The 21193-nt window shown below is 56.0% G+C and overlaps 12 non-coding genes across 12 annotated transcripts; all 12 read left to right on the top strand.

Annotated features, from left to right (window-relative positions):
- The first annotated feature begins 189 nt into the window (after window positions 1–189).
- Window positions 190–279, top strand: trnay-gua (transfer RNA tyrosine (anticodon GUA)). Its single transcript is given in 2 exon segments — window positions 190–226; window positions 244–279. It is a non-coding gene; the product is annotated as a tRNA-Tyr (tRNA).
- A 1152-nt stretch (window positions 280–1431) lies between these two features.
- Window positions 1432–1521, top strand: trnay-gua (transfer RNA tyrosine (anticodon GUA)). Its single transcript is given in 2 exon segments — window positions 1432–1468; window positions 1486–1521. It is a non-coding gene; the product is annotated as a tRNA-Tyr (tRNA).
- A 1152-nt stretch (window positions 1522–2673) lies between these two features.
- Window positions 2674–2763, top strand: trnay-gua (transfer RNA tyrosine (anticodon GUA)). The gene is given in 2 exon segments: window positions 2674–2710; window positions 2728–2763. It is a non-coding gene; the product is annotated as a tRNA-Tyr (tRNA).
- Window positions 2764–3915: 1152 nt separating this feature from the next.
- Window positions 3916–4005, top strand: trnay-gua (transfer RNA tyrosine (anticodon GUA)). Its single transcript is given in 2 exon segments — window positions 3916–3952; window positions 3970–4005. It is a non-coding gene; the product is annotated as a tRNA-Tyr (tRNA).
- A 1152-nt stretch (window positions 4006–5157) lies between these two features.
- trnay-gua (transfer RNA tyrosine (anticodon GUA)) lies at window positions 5158–5247 on the top strand. Its single transcript is given in 2 exon segments — window positions 5158–5194; window positions 5212–5247. It is a non-coding gene; the product is annotated as a tRNA-Tyr (tRNA).
- Window positions 5248–6399: 1152 nt separating this feature from the next.
- On the top strand, window positions 6400–6489 carry trnay-gua (transfer RNA tyrosine (anticodon GUA)). Its single transcript is given in 2 exon segments — window positions 6400–6436; window positions 6454–6489. It is a non-coding gene; the product is annotated as a tRNA-Tyr (tRNA).
- Window positions 6490–8883: 2394 nt separating this feature from the next.
- trnay-gua (transfer RNA tyrosine (anticodon GUA)) lies at window positions 8884–8973 on the top strand. The gene is given in 2 exon segments: window positions 8884–8920; window positions 8938–8973. It is a non-coding gene; the product is annotated as a tRNA-Tyr (tRNA).
- Window positions 8974–10125: 1152 nt separating this feature from the next.
- Window positions 10126–10215, top strand: trnay-gua (transfer RNA tyrosine (anticodon GUA)). Its single transcript is given in 2 exon segments — window positions 10126–10162; window positions 10180–10215. It is a non-coding gene; the product is annotated as a tRNA-Tyr (tRNA).
- Window positions 10216–12609: 2394 nt separating this feature from the next.
- On the top strand, window positions 12610–12699 carry trnay-gua (transfer RNA tyrosine (anticodon GUA)). Its single transcript is given in 2 exon segments — window positions 12610–12646; window positions 12664–12699. It is a non-coding gene; the product is annotated as a tRNA-Tyr (tRNA).
- A 2394-nt stretch (window positions 12700–15093) lies between these two features.
- On the top strand, window positions 15094–15183 carry trnay-gua (transfer RNA tyrosine (anticodon GUA)). The gene is given in 2 exon segments: window positions 15094–15130; window positions 15148–15183. It is a non-coding gene; the product is annotated as a tRNA-Tyr (tRNA).
- A 3636-nt stretch (window positions 15184–18819) lies between these two features.
- On the top strand, window positions 18820–18909 carry trnay-gua (transfer RNA tyrosine (anticodon GUA)). Its single transcript is given in 2 exon segments — window positions 18820–18856; window positions 18874–18909. It is a non-coding gene; the product is annotated as a tRNA-Tyr (tRNA).
- A 1152-nt stretch (window positions 18910–20061) lies between these two features.
- Window positions 20062–20151, top strand: trnay-gua (transfer RNA tyrosine (anticodon GUA)). The gene is given in 2 exon segments: window positions 20062–20098; window positions 20116–20151. It is a non-coding gene; the product is annotated as a tRNA-Tyr (tRNA).
- The last annotated feature ends 1042 nt before the right edge of the window (window positions 20152–21193 follow it).

Below are 21193 nucleotides of genomic sequence, written 5' to 3'. Positions count from 1 at the left end.
ACCGGCAGAATCTGGCAGTTTCGGATCAGCACTCAAGACGATTTCTTCATGCCAGCACTGGCCGAAGCTGTGGAGATCAGCCATTGGCTCAGGATCTCCCAGAGTGACAGATTTTCAGGGAGGCAACGGCGTCACATTAGTGGAGGAGTGCGGCAAAGTATCAGCAAGGGAGAGCCACTGCTGGGCTCTCCTTCGATAGCTCAGCTGGTAGAGCGGAGGACTGTAGTGTGTCGCAAATCTGTCATCCTTAGGTCGCCGGTTCAATTCCGGCTCGAAGGAGCCTCGGCTGCGTTTTTGGAAAGAGTGAGCATTCACCAGCACGCGGGCCACAGCAACACAGATGAGCTGAAAACGCGACACCGCTTTCAGGACACATCAGCACACGCCCTTCCCCCTCTGCAACGAGCCAGCTGTCTCCGTGCTGCAGCTGACGGCCAGCAGGGTGCCTTTTTTTCAACACAAACGCATGAAAGCACTTTGTGCTCACTGCAACCAAATTAAGTCTTCTATCAGTCAGGCGGGGCCACCCGACGTCACCTCACGCTCGTGGTGGCTGCGCCAAGGTTGAAGTCGTTTCGACCTCCAATCAGCAATTGCCATCTCCTCAGCACGTCTTTCCTCGTCCATGTGGCCTTCCGCCTCGCCTGAGTCCACCAGCTGCCGCTGCTGCTCCTCCGACAAGTTGGTTGTTTCAGCGAGACAGGCATCAGCAATGTTTGGTCTCAGCCGTCCGACGGATGAGAGGATTTTCTGCACATCCTGGAGCGTGGCTACTCAGGATCCACTGCGGAAGAAGTCAAAGCATGGCCAGCTCACCGCCCGGGCGATTAGCTCAAATGGCAGAGTGCATGCTTGAGGTAGTGGGATCAATGCCCGCATTCTTCACTTGCTTTTAAAACTGCAAGTGCACCCACTCACTCAGCTGGTCTGCAGCAGACGGATTACCGTTTGCGTACGCCGCCTCCCTGAGAGTGGTCCCGAAAGATCAAAAGCTTCAAGCGTGAGCGACAGGCAGGTCCTGCTGTTTCAGGGTGCAGCGTAGGAAGAAAGTCGAGCTGCGCAGCGAAGGCAAACGCCTGCGGGTGAAAGTCAGCTCCTTGAAAGGATCATACAGGTGGTGGGTGAGCTGCCTGAGGTCAGCGGGCACGTCCTGGACGTGTTTGGAGGCAACTTGAACCAGTCGGTAAGCTGCGGCCCAAACCCTAACCTGACATGTACATGAAGCTGCGAGTCAGGTACTGTACCGGCAGAATCTGGCAGTTTCGGATCAGCACTCAAGACGATTTCTTCATGCCAGCACTGGCCGAAGCTGTGGAGATCAGCCATTGGCTCAGGATCTCCCAGAGTGACAGATTTTCAGGGAGGCAACGGCGTCACATTAGTGGAGGAGTGCGGCAAAGTATCAGCAAGGGAGAGCCACTGCTGGGCTCTCCTTCGATAGCTCAGCTGGTAGAGCGGAGGACTGTAGTGTGTCGCAAATCTGTCATCCTTAGGTCGCCGGTTCAATTCCGGCTCGAAGGAGCCTCGGCTGCGTTTTTGGAAAGAGTGAGCATTCACCAGCACGCGGGCCACAGCAACACAGATGAGCTGAAAACGCGACACCGCTTTCAGGACACATCAGCACACGCCCTTCCCCCTCTGCAACGAGCCAGCTGTCTCCGTGCTACAGCTGACGGCCAGCAGGGTGCCTTTTTTTCAACACAAACGCATGAAAGCACTTTGTGCTCACTGCAACCAAATTAAGTCTTCTATCAGTCAGGCGGGGCCACCCGACGTCACCTCACGCTCGTGGTGGCTGCGCCAAGGTTGAAGTCGTTTCGACCTCCAATCAGCAATTGCCATCTCCTCAGCACTTCTTTCCTCGTCCATGTGGCCTTCCGCCTCGCCTGGGTCCACCAGCTGCCGCTGCTGCTCCTCCGACAAGTTGGTTGTTTCAGCGAGACAGGCATCAGCAATGTTTGGTCTCAGCCGTCCGACGGATGAGAGGATTTTCTGCACATCCTGGAGCGTGGCTACTCAGGATCCACTGCGGAAGAAGTCAAAGCATGGCCAGCTCACCGCCCGGGCGATTAGCTCAAATGGCAGAGTGCATGCTTGAGGTAGTGGGATCAATGCCCGCATTCTTCACTTGCTTTTAAAACTGCAAGTGCACCCACTCACTCAGCTGGTCTGCAGCAGACGGATTACCGTTTGCGTACGCCGCCTCCCTGAGAGTGGTCCCGAAAGATCAAAAGCTTCAAGCGTGAGCGACAGGCAGGTCCTGCTGTTTCAGGGTGCAGCGTAGGAAGAAAGTCGAGCTGCGCAGCGAAGGCAAACGCCTGCGGGTGAAAGTCAGCTCCTTGAAAGGATCATACAGGTGGTGGGTGAGCTGCCTGAGGTCAGCGGGCACGTCCTGGACGTGTTTGGAGGCAACTTGAACCAGTCGGTAAGCTGCGGCCCAAACCCTAACCTGACATGTACATGAAGCTGCGAGTCAGGTACTGTACCGGCAGAATCTGGCAGTTTCGGATCAGCACTCAAGACGATTTCTTCATGCCAGCACTGGCCGAAGCTGTGGAGATCAGCCATTGGCTCAGGATCTCCCAGAGTGACAGATTTTCAGGGAGGCAACGGCGTCACATTAGTGGAGGAGTGCGGCAAAGTATCAGCAAGGGAGAGCCACTGCTGGGCTCTCCTTCGATAGCTCAGCTGGTAGAGCGGAGGACTGTAGTGTGTCGCAAATCTGTCATCCTTAGGTCGCCGGTTCAATTCCGGCTCGAAGGAGCCTCGGCTGCGTTTTTGGAAAGAGTGAGCATTCACCAGCACGCGGGCCACAGCAACACAGATGAGCTGAAAACGCGACACCGCTTTCAGGACACATCAGCACACGCCCTTCCCCCTCTGCAACGAGCCAGCTGTCTCCGTGCTGCAGCTGACGGCCAGCAGGGTGCCTTTTTTTCAACACAAACGCATGAAAGCACTTTGTGCTCACTGCAACCAAATTAAGTCTTCTATCAGTCAGGCGGGGCCACCCGACGTCACCTCACGCTCGTGGTGGCTGCGCCAAGGTTGAAGTCGTTTCGACCTCCAATCAGCAATTGCCATCTCCTCAGCACTTCTTTCCTCGTCCATGTGGCCTTCCGCCTCGCCTGAGTCCACCAGCTGCCGCTGCTGCTCCTCCGACAAGTTGGTTGTTTCAGCGAGACAGGCATCAGCAATGTTTGGTCTCAGCCGTCCGACGGATGAGAGGATTTTCTGCACATCCTGGAGCGTGGCTACTCAGGATCCACTGCGGAAGAAGTCAAAGCATGGCCAGCTCACCGCCCGGGCGATTAGCTCAAATGGCAGAGTGCATGCTTGAGGTAGTGGGATCAATGCCCGCATTCTTCACTTGCTTTTAAAACTGCAAGTGCACCCACTCACTCAGCTGGTCTGCAGCAGACGGATTACCGTTTGCGTACGCCGCCTCCCTGAGAGTGGTCCCGAAAGATCAAAAGCTTCAAGCGTGAGCGACAGGCAGGTCCTGCTGTTTCAGGGTGCAGCGTAGGAAGAAAGTCGAGCTGCGCAGCGAAGGCAAACGCCTGCGGGTGAAAGTCAGCTCCTTGAAAGGATCATACAGGTGGTGGGTGAGCTGCCTGAGGTCAGCGGGCACGTCCTGGACGTGTTTGGAGGCAACTTGAACCAGTCGGTAAGCTGCGGCCCAAACCCTAACCTGACATGTACATGAAGCTGCGAGTCAGGTACTGTACCGGCAGAATCTGGCAGTTTCGGATCAGCACTCAAGACGATTTCTTCATGCCAGCACTGGCCGAAGCTGTGGAGATCAGCCATTGGCTCAGGATCTCCCAGAGTGACAGATTTTCAGGGAGGCAACGGCGTCACATTAGTGGAGGAGTGCGGCAAAGTATCAGCAAGGGAGAGCCACTGCTGGGCTCTCCTTCGATAGCTCAGCTGGTAGAGCGGAGGACTGTAGTGTGTCGCAAATCTGTCATCCTTAGGTCGCCGGTTCAATTCCGGCTCGAAGGAGCCTCGGCTGCGTTTTTGGAAAGAGTGAGCATTCACCAGCACGCGGGCCACAGCAACACAGATGAGCTGAAAACGCGACACCGCTTTCAGGACACATCAGCACACGCCCTTCCCCCTCTGCAACGAGCCAGCTGTCTCCGTGCTGCAGCTGACGGCCAGCAGGGTGCCTTTTTTTCAACACAAACGCATGAAAGCACTTTGTGCTCACTGCAACCAAATTAAGTCTTCTATCAGTCAGGCGGGGCCACCCGACGTCACCTCACGCTCGTGGTGGCTGCGCCAAGGTTGAAGTCGTTTCGACCTCCAATCAGCAATTGCCATCTCCTCAGCACTTCTTTCCTCGTCCATGTGGCCTTCCGCCTCGCCTGAGTCCACCAGCTGCCGCTGCTGCTCCTCCGACAAGTTGGTTGTTTCAGCGAGACAGGCATCAGCAATGTTTGGTCTCAGCCGTCCGACGGATGAGAGGATTTTCTGCACATCCTGGAGCGTGGCTACTCAGGATCCACTGCGGAAGAAGTCAAAGCATGGCCAGCTCACCGCCCGGGCGATTAGCTCAAATGGCAGAGTGCATGCTTGAGGTAGTGGGATCAATGCCCGCATTCTTCACTTGCTTTTAAAACTGCAAGTGCACCCACTCACTCAGCTGGTCTGCAGCAGACGGATTACCGTTTGCGTACGCCGCCTCCCTGAGAGTGGTCCCGAAAGATCAAAAGCTTCAAGCGTGAGCGACAGGCAGGTCCTGCTGTTTCAGGGTGCAGCGTAGGAAGAAAGTCGAGCTGCGCAGCGAAGGCAAACGCCTGCGGGTGAAAGTCAGCTCCTTGAAAGGATCATACAGGTGGTGGGTGAGCTGCCTGAGGTCAGCGGGCACGTCCTGGACGTGTTTGGAGGCAACTTGAACCAGTCGGTAAGCTGCGGCCCAAACCCTAACCTGACATGTACATGAAGCTGCGAGTCAGGTACTGTACCGGCAGAATCTGGCAGTTTCGGATCAGCACTCAAGACGATTTCTTCATGCCAGCACTGGCCGAAGCTGTGGAGATCAGCCATTGGCTCAGGATCTCCCAGAGTGACAGATTTTCAGGGAGGCAACGGCGTCACATTAGTGGAGGAGTGCGGCAAAGTATCAGCAAGGGAGAGCCACTGCTGGGCTCTCCTTCGATAGCTCAGCTGGTAGAGCGGAGGACTGTAGTGTGTCGCAAATCTGTCATCCTTAGGTCGCCGGTTCAATTCCGGCTCGAAGGAGCCTCGGCTGCGTTTTTGGAAAGAGTGAGCATTCACCAGCACGCGGGCCACAGCAACACAGATGAGCTGAAAACGCGACACCGCTTTCAGGACACATCAGCACACGCCCTTCCCCCTCTGCAACGAGCCAGCTGTCTCCGTGCTGCAGCTGACGGCCAGCAGGGTGCCTTTTTTTCAACACAAACGCATGAAAGCACTTTGTGCTCACTGCAACCAAATTAAGTCTTCTATCAGTCAGGCGGGGCCACCCGACGTCACCTCACGCTCGTGGTGGCTGCGCCAAGGTTGAAGTCGTTTCGACCTCCAATCAGCAATTGCCATCTCCTCAGCACGTCTTTCCTCGTCCATGTGGCCTTCCGCCTCGCCTGAGTCCACCAGCTGCCGCTGCTGCTCCTCCGACAAGTTGGTTGTTTCAGCGAGACAGGCATCAGCAATGTTTGGTCTCAGCCGTCCGACGGATGAGAGGATTTTCTGCACATCCTGGAGCGTGGCTACTCAGGATCCACTGCGGAAGAAGTCAAAGCATGGCCAGCTCACCGCCCGGGCGATTAGCTCAAATGGCAGAGTGCATGCTTGAGGTAGTGGGATCAATGCCCGCATTCTTCACTTGCTTTTAAAACTGCAAGTGCACCCACTCACTCAGCTGGTCTGCAGCAGACGGATTACCGTTTGCGTACGCCGCCTCCCTGAGAGTGGTCCCGAAAGATCAAAAGCTTCAAGCGTGAGCGACAGGCAGGTCCTGCTGTTTCAGGGTGCAGCGTAGGAAGAAAGTCGAGCTGCGCAGCGAAGGCAAACGCCTGCGGGTGAAAGTCAGCTCCTTGAAAGGATCATACAGGTGGTGGGTGAGCTGCCTGAGGTCAGCGGGCACGTCCTGGACGTGTTTGGAGGCAACTTGAACCAGTCGGTAAGCTGCGGCCCAAACCCTAACCTGACATGTACATGAAGCTGCGAGTCAGGTACTGTACCGGCAGAATCTGGCAGTTTCGGATCAGCACTCAAGACGATTTCTTCATGCCAGCACTGGCCGAAGCTGTGGAGATCAGCCATTGGCTCAGGATCTCCCAGAGTGACAGATTTTCAGGGAGGCAACGGCGTCACATTAGTGGAGGAGTGCGGCAAAGTATCAGCAAGGGAGAGCCACTGCTGGGCTCTCCTTCGATAGCTCAGCTGGTAGAGCGGAGGACTGTAGTGTGTCGCAAATCTGTCATCCTTAGGTCGCCGGTTCAATTCCGGCTCGAAGGAGCCTCGGCTGCGTTTTTGGAAAGAGTGAGCATTCACCAGCACGCGGGCCACAGCAACACAGATGAGCTGAAAACGCGACACCGCTTTCAGGACACATCAGCACACGCCCTTCCCCCTCTGCAACGAGCCAGCTGTCTCCGTGCTACAGCTGACGGCCAGCAGGGTGCCTTTTTTTCAACACAAACGCATGAAAGCACTTTGTGCTCACTGCAACCAAATTAAGTCTTCTATCAGTCAGGCGGGGCCACCCGACGTCACCTCACGCTCGTGGTGGCTGCGCCAAGGTTGAAGTCGTTTCGACCTCCAATCAGCAATTGCCATCTCCTCAGCACTTCTTTCCTCGTCCATGTGGCCTTCCGCCTCGCCTGGGTCCACCAGCTGCCGCTGCTGCTCCTCCGACAAGTTGGTTGTTTCAGCGAGACAGGCATCAGCAATGTTTGGTCTCAGCCGTCCGACGGATGAGAGGATTTTCTGCACATCCTGGAGCGTGGCTACTCAGGATCCACTGCGGAAGAAGTCAAAGCATGGCCAGCTCACCGCCCGGGCGATTAGCTCAAATGGCAGAGTGCATGCTTGAGGTAGTGGGATCAATGCCCGCATTCTTCACTTGCTTTTAAAACTGCAAGTGCACCCACTCACTCAGCTGGTCTGCAGCAGACGGATTACCGTTTGCGTACGCCGCCTCCCTGAGAGTGGTCCCGAAAGATCAAAAGCTTCAAGCGTGAGCGACAGGCAGGTCCTGCTGTTTCAGGGTGCAGCGTAGGAAGAAAGTCGAGCTGCGCAGCGAAGGCAAACGCCTGCGGGTGAAAGTCAGCTCCTTGAAAGGATCATACAGGTGGTGGGTGAGCTGCCTGAGGTCAGCGGGCACGTCCTGGACGTGTTTGGAGGCAACTTGAACCAGTCGGTAAGCTGCGGCCCAAACCCTAACCTGACATGTACATGAAGCTGCGAGTCAGGTACTGTACCGGCAGAATCTGGCAGTTTCGGATCAGCACTCAAGACGATTTCTTCATGCCAGCACTGGCCGAAGCTGTGGAGATCAGCCATTGGCTCAGGATCTCCCAGAGTGACAGATTTTCAGGGAGGCAACGGCGTCACATTAGTGGAGGAGTGCGGCAAAGTATCAGCAAGGGAGAGCCACTGCTGGGCTCTCCTTCGATAGCTCAGCTGGTAGAGCGGAGGACTGTAGTGTGTCGCAAATCTGTCATCCTTAGGTCGCCGGTTCAATTCCGGCTCAAAGGAGCCTCGGCTGCGTTTTTGGAAAGAGTGAGCATTCACCAGCACGCGGGCCACAGCAACACAGATGAGCTGAAAACGCGACACCGCTTTCAGGACACATCAGCACACGCCCTTCCCCCTCTGCAACGAGCCAGCTGTCTCCGTGCTGCAGCTGACGGCCAGCAGGGTGCCTTTTTTTCAACACAAACGCATGAAAGCACTTTGTGCTCACTGCAACCAAATTAAGTCTTCTATCAGTCAGGCGGGGCCACCCGACGTCACCTCACGCTCGTGGTGGCTGCGCCAAGGTTGAAGTCGTTTCGACCTCCAATCAGCAATTGCCATCTCCTCAGCACGTCTTTCCTCGTCCATGTGGCCTTCCGCCTCGCCTGAGTCCACCAGCTGCCGCTGCTGCTCCTCCGACAAGTTGGTTGTTTCAGCGAGACAGGCATCAGCAATGTTTGGTCTCAGCCGTCCGACGGATGAGAGGATTTTCTGCACATCCTGGAGCGTGGCTACTCAGGATCCACTGCGGAAGAAGTCAAAGCATGGCCAGCTCACCGCCCGGGCGATTAGCTCAAATGGCAGAGTGCATGCTTGAGGTAGTGGGATCAATGCCCGCATTCTTCACTTGCTTTTAAAACTGCAAGTGCACCCACTCACTCAGCTGGTCTGCAGCAGACGGATTACCGTTTGCGTACGCCGCCTCCCTGAGAGTGGTCCCGAAAGATCAAAAGCTTCAAGCGTGAGCGACAGGCAGGTCCTGCTGTTTCAGGGTGCAGCGTAGGAAGAAAGTCGAGCTGCGCAGCGAAGGCAAACGCCTGCGGGTGAAAGTCAGCTCCTTGAAAGGATCATACAGGTGGTGGGTGAGCTGCCTGAGGTCAGCGGGCACGTCCTGGACGTGTTTGGAGGCAACTTGAACCAGTCGGTAAGCTGCGGCCCAAACCCTAACCTGACATGTACATGAAGCTGCGAGTCAGGTACTGTACCGGCAGAATCTGGCAGTTTCGGATCAGCACTCAAGACGATTTCTTCATGCCAGCACTGGCCGAAGCTGTGGAGATCAGCCATTGGCTCAGGATCTCCCAGAGTGACAGATTTTCAGGGAGGCAACGGCGTCACATTAGTGGAGGAGTGCGGCAAAGTATCAGCAAGGGAGAGCCACTGCTGGGCTCTCCTTCGATAGCTCAGCTGGTAGAGCGGAGGACTGTAGTGTGTCGCAAATCTGTCATCCTTAGGTCGCCGGTTCAATTCCGGCTCGAAGGAGCCTCGGCTGCGTTTTTGGAAAGAGTGAGCATTCACCAGCACGCGGGCCACAGCAACACAGATGAGCTGAAAACGCGACACCGCTTTCAGGACACATCAGCACACGCCCTTCCCCCTCTGCAACGAGCCAGCTGTCTCCGTGCTGCAGCTGACGGCCAGCAGGGTGCCTTTTTTTCAACACAAACGCATGAAAGCACTTTGTGCTCACTGCAACCAAATTAAGTCTTCTATCAGTCAGGCGGGGCCACCCGACGTCACCTCACGCTCGTGGTGGCTGCGCCAAGGTTGAAGTCGTTTCGACCTCCAATCAGCAATTGCCATCTCCTCAGCACGTCTTTCCTCGTCCATGTGGCCTTCCGCCTCGCCTGAGTCCACCAGCTGCCGCTGCTGCTCCTCCGACAAGTTGGTTGTTTCAGCGAGACAGGCATCAGCAATGTTTGGTCTCAGCCGTCCGACGGATGAGAGGATTTTCTGCACATCCTGGAGCGTGGCTACTCAGGATCCACTGCGGAAGAAGTCAAAGCATGGCCAGCTCACCGCCCGGGCGATTAGCTCAAATGGCAGAGTGCATGCTTGAGGTAGTGGGATCAATGCCCGCATTCTTCACTTGCTTTTAAAACTGCAAGTGCACCCACTCACTCAGCTGGTCTGCAGCAGACGGATTACCGTTTGCGTACGCCGCCTCCCTGAGAGTGGTCCCGAAAGATCAAAAGCTTCAAGCGTGAGCGACAGGCAGGTCCTGCTGTTTCAGGGTGCAGCGTAGGAAGAAAGTCGAGCTGCGCAGCGAAGGCAAACGCCTGCGGGTGAAAGTCAGCTCCTTGAAAGGATCATACAGGTGGTGGGTGAGCTGCCTGAGGTCAGCGGGCACGTCCTGGACGTGTTTGGAGGCAACTTGAACCAGTCGGTAAGCTGCGGCCCAAACCCTAACCTGACATGTACATGAAGCTGCGAGTCAGGTACTGTACCGGCAGAATCTGGCAGTTTCGGATCAGCACTCAAGACGATTTCTTCATGCCAGCACTGGCCGAAGCTGTGGAGATCAGCCATTGGCTCAGGATCTCCCAGAGTGACAGATTTTCAGGGAGGCAACGGCGTCACATTAGTGGAGGAGTGCGGCAAAGTATCAGCAAGGGAGAGCCACTGCTGGGCTCTCCTTCGATAGCTCAGCTGGTAGAGCGGAGGACTGTAGTGTGTCGCAAATCTGTCATCCTTAGGTCGCCGGTTCAATTCCGGCTCGAAGGAGCCTCGGCTGCGTTTTTGGAAAGAGTGAGCATTCACCAGCACGCGGGCCACAGCAACACAGATGAGCTGAAAACGCGACACCGCTTTCAGGACACATCAGCACACGCCCTTCCCCCTCTGCAACGAGCCAGCTGTCTCCGTGCTGCAGCTGACGGCCAGCAGGGTGCCTTTTTTTCAACACAAACGCATGAAAGCACTTTGTGCTCACTGCAACCAAATTAAGTCTTCTATCAGTCAGGCGGGGCCACCCGACGTCACCTCACGCTCGTGGTGGCTGCGCCAAGGTTGAAGTCGTTTCGACCTCCAATCAGCAATTGCCATCTCCTCAGCACTTCTTTCCTCGTCCATGTGGCCTTCCGCCTCGCCTGGGTCCACCAGCTGCCGCTGCTGCTCCTCCGACAAGTTGGTTGTTTCAGCGAGACAGGCATCAGCAATGTTTGGTCTCAGCCGTCCGACGGATGAGAGGATTTTCTGCACATCCTGGAGCGTGGCTACTCAGGATCCACTGCGGAAGAAGTCAAAGCATGGCCAGCTCACCGCCCGGGCGATTAGCTCAAATGGCAGAGTGCATGCTTGAGGTAGTGGGATCAATGCCCGCATTCTTCACTTGCTTTTAAAACTGCAAGTGCACCCACTCACTCAGCTGGTCTGCAGCAGACGGATTACCGTTTGCGTACGCCGCCTCCCTGAGAGTGGTCCCGAAAGATCAAAAGCTTCAAGCGTGAGCGACAGGCAGGTCCTGCTGTTTCAGGGTGCAGCGTAGGAAGAAAGTCGAGCTGCGCAGCGAAGGCAAACGCCTGCGGGTGAAAGTCAGCTCCTTGAAAGGATCATACAGGTGGTGGGTGAGCTGCCTGAGGTCAGCGGGCACGTCCTGGACGTGTTTGGAGGCAACTTGAACCAGTCGGTAAGCTGCGGCCCAAACCCTAACCTGACATGTACATGAAGCTGCGAGTCAGGTACTGTACCGGCAGAATCTGGCAGTTTCGGATCAGCACTCAAGACGATTTCTTCATGCCAGCACTGGCCGAAGCTGTGGAGATCAGCCATTGGCTCAGGATCTCCCAGAGTGACAGATTTTCAGGGAGGCAACGGCGTCACATTAGTGGAGGAGTGCGGCAAAGTATCAGCAAGGGAGAGCCACTGCTGGGCTCTCCTTCGATAGCTCAGCTGGTAGAGCGGAGGTCTGTAGTGTGTCGCAAATCTGTCATCCTTAGGTCGCTGGTTCAATTCCGGCTCGAAGGAGCCTCGGCTGCATTTTTGGAAAGAGTGAGCATTCACCAGCACGCGGGCCACAGCAACACAGATGAGCTGAAAACGCGACACCGCTTTCAGGACACATCAGCACACGCCCTTCCCCCTCTGCAACGAGCCAGCTGTCTCCGTGCTGCAGCTGACGGCCAGCAGGGTGCCTTTTTTTCAACACAAACGCATGAAAGCACTTTGTGCTCACTGCAACCAAATTAAGTCTTCTATCAGTCAGGCGGGGCCACCCGACGTCACCTCACGCTCGTGGTGGCTGCGCCAAGGTTGAAGTCGTTTCGACCTCCAATCAGCAATTGCCATCTCCTCAGCACGTCTTTCCTCGTCCATGTGGCCTTCCGCCTCGCCTGAGTCCACCAGCTGCCGCTGCTGCTCCTCCGACAAGTTGGTTGTTTCAGCGAGACAGGCATCAGCAATGTTTGGTCTCAGCCGTCCGACGGATGAGAGGATTTTCTGCACATCCAGGAGCGTGGCTACTCAGGATCCACTGCGGAAGAAGTCAAAGCATGGCCAGCTCACCGCCCGGGCGATTAGCTCAAATGGCAGAGTGCATGCTTGAGGTAGTGGGATCAATGCCCGCATTCTTCACTTGCTTTTAAAACTGCAAGTGCACCCACTCACTCAGCTGGTCTGCAGCAGACGGATTACCGTTTGCGTACGCCGCCTCCCTGAGAGTGGTCCCGAAAGATCAAAAGCTTCAAGCGTGAGCGACAGGCAGGTCCTGCTGTTTCAGGGTGCAGCGTAGGAAGAAAGTCGAGCTGCGCAGCGAAGGCAAACGCCTGCGGGTGAAAGTCAGCTCCTTGAAAGGATCATACAGGTGGTGGGTGAGCTGCCTGAGGTCAGCGGGCACGTCCTGGACGTGTTTGGAGGCAACTTGAACCAGTCGGTAAGCTGCGGCCCAAACCCTAACCTGACATGTACATGAAGCTGCGAGTCAGGTACTGTACCGGCAGAATCTGGCAGTTTCGGATCAGCACTCAAGACGATTTCTTCATGCCAGCACTGGCCGAAGCTGTGGAGATCAGCCATTGGCTCAGGATCTCCCAGAGTGACAGATTTTCAGGGAGGCAACGGCGTCACATTAGTGGAGGAGTGCGGCAAAGTATCAGCAAGGGAGAGCCACTGCTGGGCTCTCCTTCGATAGCTCAGCTGGTAGAGCGGAGGACTGTAGTGTGTCGCAAATCTGTCATCCTTAGGTCGCCGGTTCAATTCCGGCTCGAAGGAGCCTCGGCTGCGTTTTTGGAAAGAGTGAGCATTCACCAGCACGCGGGCCACAGCAACACAGATGAGCTGAAAACGCGACACCGCTTTCAGGACACATCAGCACACGCCCTTCCCCCTCTGCAACGAGCCAGCTGTCTCCGTGCTGCAGCTGACGGCCAGCAGGGTGCCTTTTTTTCAACACAAACGCATGAAAGCACTTTGTGCTCACTGCAACCAAATTAAGTCTTCTATCAGTCAGGCGGGGCCACCCGACGTCACCTCACGCTCGTGGTGGCTGCGCCAAGGTTGAAGTCGTTTCGACCTCCAATCAGCAATTGCCATCTCCTCAGCACTTCTTTCCTCGTCCATGTGGCCTTCTGCCTCGCCTGAGTCCACCAGCTGCCGCTGCTGCTCCTCCGACAAGTTGGTTGTTTCAGCGAGACAGGCATCAGCAATGTTTGGTCTCAGCCGTCCGACGGATGAGAGGATTTTCTGCACATCCTGGAGCGTGGCTACTCAGGATCCACTGCGGAAGAAGTCAAAGCATGGCCAGCTCACCGCCCGGGCGATTAGCTCAAATGGCAGAGTGCATGCTTGAGGTAGTGGGATCAATGCCCGCATTCTTCACTTGCTTTTAAAACTGCAAGTGCACCCACTCACTCAGCTGGTCTGCAGCAGACGGATTACCGTTTGCGTACGCCGCCTCCCTGAGAGTGGTCCCGAAAGATCAAAAGCTTCAAGCGTGAGCGACAGGCAGGTCCTGCTGTTTCAGGGTGCAGCGTAGGAAGAAAGTCGAGCTGCGCAGCGAAGGCAAACGCCTGCGGGTGAAAGTCAGCTCCTTGAAAGGATCATACAGGTGGTGGGTGAGCTGCCTGAGGTCAGCGGGCACGTCCTGGACGTGTTTGGAGGCAACTTGAACCAGTCGGTAAGCTGCGGCCCAAACCCTAACCTGACATGTACATGAAGCTGCGAGTCAGGTACTGTACCGGCAGAATCTGGCAGTTTCGGATCAGCACTCAAGACGATTTCTTCATGCCAGCACTGGCCGAAGCTGTGGAGATCAGCCATTGGCTCAGGATCTCCCAGAGTGACAGATTTTCAGGGAGGCAACGGCGTCACATTAGTGGAGGAGTGCGGCAAAGTATCAGCAAGGGAGAGCCACTGCTGGGCTCTCCTTCGATAGCTCAGCTGGTAGAGCAGAGGACTGTAGTGTGTCGCAAATCTGTCATCCTTAGGTCGCCGGTTCAATTCCGGCTCGAAGGAGCCTCGGCTGCGTTTTTGGAAAGAGTGAGCATTCACCAGCACGCGGGCCACAGCAACACAGATGAGCTGAAAACGCGACACCGCTTTCAGGACACATCAGCACACGCCCTTCCCCCTCTGCAACGAGCCAGCTGTCTCCGTGCTGCAGCTGACGGCCAGCAGGGTGCCTTTTTTTCAACACAAACGCATGAAAGCACTTTGTGCTCACTGCAACCAAATTAAGTCTTCTATCAGTCAGGCGGGGCCACCCGACGTCACCTCACGCTCGTGGTGGCTGCGCCAAGGTTGAAGTCGTTTCGACCTCCAATCAGCAATTGCCATCTCCTCAGCACTTCTTTCCTCGTCCATGTGGCCTTCCGCCTCGCCTGGGTCCACCAGCTGCCGCTGCTGCTCCTCCGACAAGTTGGTTGTTTCAGCGAGACAGGCATCAGCAATGTTTGGTCTCAGCCGTCCGACGGATGAGAGGATTTTCTGCACATCCTGGAGCGTGGCTACTCAGGATCCACTGCGGAAGAAGTCAAAGCATGGCCAGCTCACCGCCCGGGCGATTAGCTCAAATGGCAGAGTGCATGCTTGAGGTAGTGGGATCAATGCCCGCATTCTTCACTTGCTTTTAAAACTGCAAGTGCACCCACTCACTCAGCTGGTCTGCAGCAGACGGATTACCGTTTGCGTACGCCGCCTCCCTGAGAGTGGTCCCGAAAGATCAAAAGCTTCAAGCGTGAGCGACAGGCAGGTCCTGCTGTTTCAGGGTGCAGCGTAGGAAGAAAGTCGAGCTGCGCAGCGAAGGCAAACGCCTGCGGGTGAAAGTCAGCTCCTTGAAAGGATCATACAGGTGGTGGGTGAGCTGCCTGAGGTCAGCGGGCACGTCCTGGACGTGTTTGGAGGCAACTTGAACCAGTCGGTAAGCTGCGGCCCAAACCCTAACCTGACATGTACATGAAGCTGCGAGTCAGGTACTGTACCGGCAGAATCTGGCAGTTTCGGATCAGCACTCAAGACGATTTCTTCATGCCAGCACTGGCCGAAGCTGTGGAGATCAGCCATTGGCTCAGGATCTCCCAGAGTGACAGATTTTCAGGGAGGCAACGGCGTCACATTAGTGGAGGAGTGCGGCAAAGTATCAGCAAGGGAGAGCCACTGCTGGGCTCTCCTTCGATAGCTCAGCTGGTAGAGCGGAGGACTGTAGTGTGTCGCAAATCTGTCATCCTTAGGTCGCTGGTTCAATTCCGGCTCGAAGGAGCCTCGGCTGCGTTTTTGGAAAGAGTGAGCATTCACCAGCACGCGGGCCACAGCAACACAGATGAGCTGAAAACGCGACACCGCTTTCAGGACACATCAGCACACGCCCTTCCCCCTCTGCAACGAGCCAGCTGTCTCCGTGCTGCAGCTGACGGCCAGCAGGGTGCCTTTTTTTCAACACAAACGCATGAAAGCACTTTGTGCTCACTGCAACCAAATTAAGTCTTCTATCAGTCAGGCGGGGCCACCCGACGTCACCTCACGCTCGTGGTGGCTGCGCCAAGGTTGAAGTCGTTTCGACCTCCAATCAGCAATTGCCATCTCCTCAGCACTTCTTTCCTCGTCCATGTGGCCTTCCGCCTCGCCTGGGTCCACCAGCTGCCGCTGCTGCTCCTCCGACAAGTTGGTTGTTTCAGCGAGACAGGCATCAGCAATGTTTGGTCTCAGCCGTCCGACGGATGAGAGGATTTTCTGCACATCCTGGAGCGTGGCTACTCAGGATCCACTGCGGAAGAAGTCAAAGCATGGCCAGCTCACCGCCCGGGCGATTAGCTCAAATGGCAGAGTGCATGCTTGAGGTAGTGGGATCAATGCCCGCATTCTTCACTTGCTTTTAAAACTGCAAGTGCACCCACTCACTCAGCTGGTCTGCAGCAGACGGATTACCGTTTGCGTACGCCGCCTCCCTGAGAGTGGTCCCGAAAGATCAAAAGCTTCAAGCGTGAGCGACAGGCAGGTCCTGCTGTTTCAGGGTGCAGCGTAGGAAGAAAGTCGAGCTGCGCAGCGAAGGCAAACGCCTGCGGGTGAAAGTCAGCTCCTTGAAAGGATCATACAGGTGGTGGGTGAGCTGCCTGAGGTCAGCGGGCACGTCCTGGACGTGTTTGGAGGCAACTTGAACCAGTCGGTAAGCTGCGGCCCAAACCCTAACCTGACATGTACATGAAGCTGCGAGTCAGGTACTGTACCGGCAGAATCTGGCAGTTTCGGATCAGCACTCAAGACGATTTCTTCATGCCAGCATTGGCCGAAGCTGTGGAGATCAGCCATTGGCTCAGGATCTCCCAGAGTGACAGATTTTCAGGGAGGCAACGGCGTCACATTAGTGGAGGAGTGCGGCAAAGTATCAGCAAGGGAGAGCCACTGCTGGGCTCTCCTTCGATAGTTCAGCTGGTAGAGCGGAGGACTGTAGTGTGTCGCAAATCTGTCATCCTTAGGTCGCCGGTTCAATTCCGGCTCGAAGGAGCCTCGGCTGCGTTTTTGGAAAGAGTGAGCATTCACCAGCACGCGGGCCACAGCAACACAGATGAGCTGAAAACGCGACACCGCTTTCAGGACACATCAGCACACGCCCTTCCCCCTCTGCAACGAGCCAGCTGTCTCCGTGCTGCAGCTGACGGCCAGCAGGGTGCCTTTTTTTCAACACAAACGCATGAAAGCACTTTGTGCTCACTGCAACCAAATTAAGTCTTCTATCAGTCAGGCGGGGCCACCCGACGTCACCTCACGCTCGTGGTGGCTGCGCCAAGGTTGAAGGCGTTTCGACCTCCAATCAGCAATTGCCATCTCCTCAGCACGTCTTTCCTCGTCCATGTGGCCTTCCGCCTCGCCTGAGTCCACCAGCTGCCGCTGCTGCTCCTCCGACAAGTTGGTTGTTTCAGCGAGACAGGCATCACCAATGTTTGGTCTCAGCCGTCCGACGGATGAGAGGATTTTCTGCACATCCTGGAGCGTGGCTACTCAGGATCCACTGCGGAAGAAGTCAAAGCATGGCCAGCTCACCGCCCGGGCGATTAGCTCAAATGGCAGAGTGCATGCTTGAGGTAGTGGGATCAATGCCCGCATTCTTCACTTGCTTTTAAAACTGCAAGTGCACCCACTCACTCAGCTGGTCTGCAGCAGACGGATTACCGTTTGCGTACGCCGCCTCCCTGAGAGTGGTCCCGAAAGATCAAAAGCTTCAAGCGTGAGCGACAGGCAGGTCCTGCTGTTTCAGGGTGCAGCGTAGGAAGAAAGTCGAGCTGCGCAGCGAAGGCAAACGCCTGCGGGTGAAAGTCAGCTCCTTGAAAGGATCATACAGGTGGTGGGTGAGCTGCCTGAGGTCAGCGGGCACGTCCTGGACGTGTTTGGAGGCAACTTGAACCAGTCGGTAAGCTGCGGCCCAAACCCTAACCTGACATGTACATGAAGCTGCGAGTCAGGTACTGTACCGGCAGAATCTGGCAGTTTCGGATCAGCACTCAAGACGATTTCTTCATGCCAGCACTGGCCGAAGCTGTGGAGATCAGCCATTGGCTCAGGATCTCCCAGAGTGACAGATTTTCAGGGAGGCAACGGCGTCACATTAGTGGAGGAGTGCGGCAAAGTATCAGCAAGGGAGAGCCACTGCTGGGCTCTCCTTCGATAGCTCAGCTGGTAGAGCGGAGGACTGTAGTGTGTCGCAAATCTGTCATCCTTAGGTCGCCGGTTTAATTCCGGCTCGAAGGAGCCTCGGCTGCGTTTTTGGAAAGAGTGAGCATTCACCAGCACGCGGGCCACAGCAACACAGATGAGCTGAAAACGCGACACCGCTTTCAGGACACATCAGCACACGCCCTTCCCCCTCTGCAACGAGCCAGCTGTCTCCGTGCTGCAGCTGACGGCCAGCAGGGTGCCTTTTTTTCAACACAAACGCATGAAAGCACTTTGTGCTCACTGCAACCAAATTAAGTCTTCTATCAGTCAGGCGGGGCCACCCGACGTCACCTCACGCTCGTGGTGGCTGCGCCAAGGTTGAAGTCGTTTCGACCTCCAATCAGCAATTGCCATCTCCTCAGCACTTCTTTCCTCGTCCATGTGGCCTTCCGCCTCGCCTGGGTCCACCAGCTGCCGCTGCTGCTCCTCCGACAAGTTGGTTGTTTCAGCGAGACAGGCATCAGCAATGTTTGGTCTCAGCCGTCCGACGGATGAGAGGATTTTCTGCACATCCTGGAGCGTGGCTACTCAGGATCCACTGCGGAAGAAGTCAAAGCATGGCCAGCTCACCGCCCGGGCGATTAGCTCAAATGGCAGAGTGCATGCTTGAGGTAGTGGGATCAATGCCCGCATTCTTCACTTGCTTTTAAAACTGCAAGTGCACCCACTCACTCAGCTGGTCTGCAGCAGACGGATTACCGTTTGCGTACGCCGCCTCCCTGAGAGTGGTCCCGAAAGATCAAAAGCTTCAAGCGTGAGCGACAGGCAGGTCCTGCTGTTTCAGGGTGCAGCGTAGGAAGAAAGTCGAGCTGCGCAGCGAAGGCAAACGCCTGCGGGTGAAAGTCAGCTCCTTGAAAGGATCATACAGGTGGTGGGTGAGCTGCCTGAGGTCAGCGGGCACGTCCTGGACGTGTTTGGAGGCAACTTGAACCAGTCGGTAAGCTGCGGCCCAAACCCTAACCTGACATGTACATGAAGCTGCGAGTCAGGTACTGTACCGGCAGAATCTGGCAGTTTCGGATCAGCACTCAAGACGATTTCTTCATGCCAGCACTGGCCGAAGCTGTGGAGATCAGCCATTGGCTCAGGATCTCCCAGAGTGACAGATTTTCAGGGAGGCAACGGCGTCACATTAGTGGAGGAGTGCGGCAAAGTATCAGCAAGGGAGAGCCACTGCTGGGCTCTCCTTCGATAGCTCAGCTGGTAGAGCGGAGGACTGTAGTGTGTCGCAAATCTGTCATCCTTAGGTCGCCGGTTCAATTCCGGCTCGAAGGAGCCTCGGCTGCGTTTTTGGAAAGAGTGAGCATTCACCAGCACGCGGGCCACAGCAACACAGATGAGCTGAAAACGCGACACCGCTTTCAGGACACATCAGCACACGCCCTTCCCCCTCTGCAACGAGCCAGCTGTCTCCGTGCTGCAGCTGACGGCCAGCAGGGTGCCTTTTTTTCAACACAAACGCATGAAAGCACTTTGTGCTCACTGCAACCAAATTAAGTCTTCTATCAGTCAGGCGGGGCCACCCGACGTCACCTCACGCTCGTGGTGGCTGCGCCAAGGTTGAAGGCGTTTCGACCTCCAATCAGCAATTGCCATCTCCTCAGCACGTCTTTCCTCGTCCATGTGGCCTTCCGCCTCGCCTGAGTCCACCAGCTGCCGCTGCTGCTCCTCCGACAAGTTGGTTGTTTCAGCGAGACAGGCATCACCAATGTTTGGTCTCAGCCGTCCGACGGATGAGAGGATTTTCTGCACATCCTGGAGCGTGGCTACTCAGGATCCACTGCGGAAGAAGTCAAAGCATGGCCAGCTCACCGCCCGGGCGATTAGCTCAAATGGCAGAGTGCATGCTTGAGGTAGTGGGATCAATGCCCGCATTCTTCACTTGCTTTTAAAACTGCAAGTGCACCCACTCACTCAGCTGGTCTGCAGCAGACGGATTACCGTTTGCGTACGCCGCCTCCCTGAGAGTGGTCCCGAAAGATCAAAAGCTTCAAGCGTGAGCGACAGGCAGGTCCTGCTGTTTCAGGGTGCAGCGTAGGAAGAAAGTCGAGCTGCGCAGCGAAGGCAAACGCCTGCGGATGAAAGTCAGCTCCTTGAAAGGATCATACAGGTGGTGGGTGAGCTGCCTGAGGTCAGCGGGCACGTCCTGGACGTGTTTGGAGGCAACTTGAACCAGTCGGTAAGCTGCGGCCCAAACCCTAACCTGACATGTACATGAAGCTGCGAGTCAGGTACTGTACCGGCAGAATCTGGCAGTTTCGGATCAGCACTCAAGACGATTTCTTCATGCCAGCACTGGCCGAAGCTGTGGAGATCAGCCATTGGCTCAGGATCTCCCAGAGTGACAGATTTTCAGGGAGGCAACGGCGTCACATTAGTGGAGGAGTGCGGCAAAGTATCAGCAAGGGAGAGCCACTGCTGGGCTCTCCTTCGATAGCTCAGCTGGTAGAGCGGAGGACTGTAGTGTGTCGCAAATCTGTCATCCTTAGGTCGCCGGTTCAATTCCGGCTCGAAGGAGCCTCGGCTGCGTTTTTGGAAAGAGTGAGCATTCACCAGCACGCGGGCCACAGCAACACAGATGAGCTGAAAACGCGACACCGCTTTCAGGACACATCAGCACACGCCCTTCCCCCTCTGCAACGAGCCAGCTGTCTCCGTGCTGCAGCTGACGGCCAGCAGGGTGCCTTTTTTTCAACACAAACGCATGAAAGCACTTTGTGCTCACTGCAACCAAATTAAGTCTTCTATCAGTCAGGCGGGGCCACCCGACGTCACCTCACGCTCGTGGTGGCTGCGCCAAGGTTGAAGTCGTTTCGACCTCCAATCAGCAATTGCCATCTCCTCAGCACTTCTTTCCTCGTCCATGTGGCCTTCCGCCTCGCCTGGGTCCACCAGCTGCCGCTGCTGCTCCTCCGACAAGTTGGTTGTTTCAGCGAGACAGGCATCAGCAATGTTTGGTCTCAGCCGTCCGACGGATGAGAGGATTTTCTGCACATCCTGGAGCGTGGCTACTCAGGATCCACTGCGGAAGAAGTCAAAGCATGGCCAGCTCACCGCCCGGGCGATTAGCTCAAATGGCAGAGTGCATGCTTGAGGTAGTGGGATCAATGCCCGCATTCTTCACTTGCTTTTAAAACTGCAAGTGCACCCACTCACTCAGCTGGTCTGCAGCAGACGGATTACCGTTTGCGTACGCCGCCTCCCTGAGAGTGGTCCCGAAAGATCAAAAGCTTCAAGCGTGAGCGACAGGCAGGTCCTGCTGTTTCAGGGTGCAGCGTAGGAAGAAAGTCGAGCTGCGCAGCGAAGGCAAACGCCTGCGGGTGAAAGTCAGCTCCTTGAAAGGATCATACAGGTGGTGGGTGAGCTGCCTGAGGTCAGCGGGCACGTCCTGGACGTGTTTGGAGGCAACTTGAACCAGTCGGTAAGCTGCGGCCCAAACCCTAACCTGACATGTACATGAAGCTGCGAGTCAGGTACTGTACCGGCAGAATCTGGCAGTTTCGGATCAGCACTCAAGACGATTTCTTCATGCCAGCACTGGCCGAAGCTGTGGAGATCA

This window comes from Chiloscyllium plagiosum, unplaced genomic scaffold, assembly GCF_037043375.1.
Source record: "Chiloscyllium plagiosum isolate Xiang-an unplaced genomic scaffold, Cpla_swu_hap1 HiC_scaffold_55, whole genome shotgun sequence".
Classification (NCBI taxonomy): Eukaryota; Metazoa; Chordata; class Chondrichthyes; order Orectolobiformes; family Hemiscylliidae; genus Chiloscyllium; species Chiloscyllium plagiosum.
Note: the sequence above shows the minus strand (reverse complement) of the source record. Positions and strands in the feature narration are given on the sequence as shown.